The sequence below is a fragment of the Lathyrus oleraceus genome, chromosome 5 (genome assembly GCF_024323335.1).
Source record: "Lathyrus oleraceus cultivar Zhongwan6 chromosome 5, CAAS_Psat_ZW6_1.0, whole genome shotgun sequence".
In the NCBI taxonomy this organism is placed as follows: domain Eukaryota; kingdom Viridiplantae; phylum Streptophyta; class Magnoliopsida; order Fabales; family Fabaceae; genus Lathyrus; species Lathyrus oleraceus.
Genome location: NC_066583.1, coordinates 280,864,664 through 280,867,504, shown reverse-complemented (window position 1 = coordinate 280,867,504; position 2,841 = coordinate 280,864,664).

The following is a 2,841-nucleotide window of genomic DNA, read 5'->3' as shown; positions in this document are numbered from 1 at the left end:
GTGTGTTAATTATAGAGATTTGAATAAAGCCAGTCCGAAAGATGATTTCCCTCTGCCACACATTGATAAGTTGGTAGACAATACTGCTAAATTCAAAGTCTTTTTGTTTATGGACGTATTTTTCGGATATAATCAGATCAAGATGGCACCCGAAGATATGGGGAATACCACATTCATTACACCTTAGAGAATATTCTGTTATAGAGTGATGCCTTTCAGTTTAAAGAATGCTGGTGCAACTTACAAAAGAGCAATGACTACTCTTTTTTATGATATGATGCATAAAGAGATTGAAGTTTATGTCGATGACATGATTACTAAATCAATTAATGAAGAGGAACATGTTGAGAATTTTTTGAAGTTATTCCAGCGTTTGAGGAAGTATAAATTCCACTTGAATCCTAATAAGTGTACTTTTGGTGTTCGTTCTAGTAAGTTCTTGGGCGTTATTGTCAGCGAGAAGGGTATTGAAGTTGATCCTGCCAAAGTCAAAGCAATACAAGAGATGCCTGCTGTAAGACCCTATTTTTGACCCTAAGATCCCTCATGGCATCATGTTATTGCACAAGTGCGTTGCCTCAAGGATCATAGCATGTTTGACTCCTTAACCCTAGGGTTGGGACTTGTTTAAGTGATTTGAGATCACCAAGCATGCTTGTATTGTATGTTTATTGATTTTCTTATTTGATTACTATCCAAAAGCACAAAAATATGTCACTAACTCTTTTTGTTTTGAAGCTCAAATGATCATGTGCTCCACAATGCTCCTAGGAGGCTCTTAAGCCCAATACAATGGCTAGATGAAGATGAGAAAAAGCATCAAAATGGTCCACAAAGTTACTAATCATCATATATGTCTCCCAAGTATCTCAATTTGCCAATTTTATCAAGATAACCCAAAGGGCTTGAAAATTGTTTCCCAAGGAAACCCTAATTTCATTGTGCTTTGACTGTGCCTTGCCTATGAAGTAATCTCAACCTATGATCAAATTTAATTGAGGGAAATTCTTTCATTTATCATTTTATGCATATATGAGCCTACTTTAGGCCCCTCAATCATTTATTCATCAATATTGGAAGTTTGACTTTGAAAAGTTGACTAGTCAAGTCATCTAACTAACTTGGGGTTCAATGAGCTATAACTTTTGATGTGTTTGGAGAATGAAGATGACCCTTCAAGAAAAAAATGTTCCTAAGAACCATATGAACAACTTTCATGTTCATCAAAAATCCATTTGAAGCTTGAAATGTCATCATTCATTTCAAAACATTATAGGTCATTTTGGCTGAAACCGTAATTTTAGGTCAACTTGCCAAGGGCATAACTTTTTCAATTTTTATTATTTTGAGGTGGGACCAAGTGAATTGGAAATATTGAGATGTCTACTTAAAAGTTTATGTTAGACAAAATTTCATAATCATAAAAGGAAATACATTTTCCATTGCAAAACATTATAGGTCATCTTTGACCTAATTCATTGAATTCGAAAAAGTACCCAACTTCAAATGCCCATAACTTTGTTATAGAAAATCCAAATGATGCAAACTTTGTGTCTAAATTGACTATACTGAAAATATCTACAACTTTGATGTTGGAGACTCTTTGATTTGAAGCTTATATCATGAGTTCAGAAGGGTTTGACCAAGCTTACTTTTGGTTGACTTTTTCAAAGTGATTTGAACATGTTTTACACTTGAACTTTCCAAGCCAGTTTTGATCAATTTTCACATGTCAAATGGTTTTTTTCCCAACATTACATTTATTCCTTATTTCAAGAGCTTTCCAACCATTACTCGCAATAGTCATTTGGATCTACCATTTAAGAGATTCGAATTTTTCTTCATTTATGTGTATTTTTGACATTTTATGTTAAAACTTGAGATGCAAGCCTTTTCCATTCCATGTGCATGACCACATGCTTTCCATATGAGCTCAGCAAGTCCCTTCAACCATCCATGGGCCTCTCACACGTCCACAAAGGCCCATGCATTCAAAATTGCAATTCCCATGCACATGAGCAAAGTGAGACGACCATATGCATTTACCTATAAATAAGGGCATCCTCTCCTTCATTGAGAACCCTTTTGGGAGATCCCACATGCTGCTGAATTGAAACCACAACCCTCACCAAAGGAATCACTCACCATTTTTTCAATATTTTCGAGCTTGAAATTCAGCAACATTAGTTGAGATTCAAAGCTAGATTCCTTAGCCAATCATCGTCCCTATATTCAGAGATCAAAAAGGAGCAAAAAGATTGAAGGATTCGAGGCCAAAAACTCACCATTTTTGAAGGTATAAGCTCAAACGGTTTGGATCTGAAACTCACGATTCAATATAGTATTCTTGTGTTTTTGTGGTTCTCTGAAGTCCTCATACTTGAGGCAAACTTTTGGTGCATTTAATTTTCCATTTCAAGATCAATCCGTGTGGACACCATGATTTTCTCCTTCATTTTCCTCTCAATATAGGAAGAATGAGAGGAATCTAATGGTACAGTGATGATCTACATCACATAAGCTTCATTTCCATGCCCTTGTTTTTCATTTTTGATGAGATTCATTTTCCTGCCATTTCTGGCCGGATTCTGCTTGGTTGATCGGAGAAGGTGGTGGTTTCCACCACCACCACCACGTGTACTGATCACAGCTATTGGATCTCTCCCTCACGATTTAATCTCGTGCATCCATTCTAATTACTTTTTTAATTCATTATGTTTCGCTGCTGACTTGAGTACATCATGCACCCTCAGATCTAGGCCGTGTAACACGCCACGTCATTTAATGAGACGAATCCGGTGGCTCAGCTTTTTTTGCTTTATTTCATTTTCTCTTTATCTT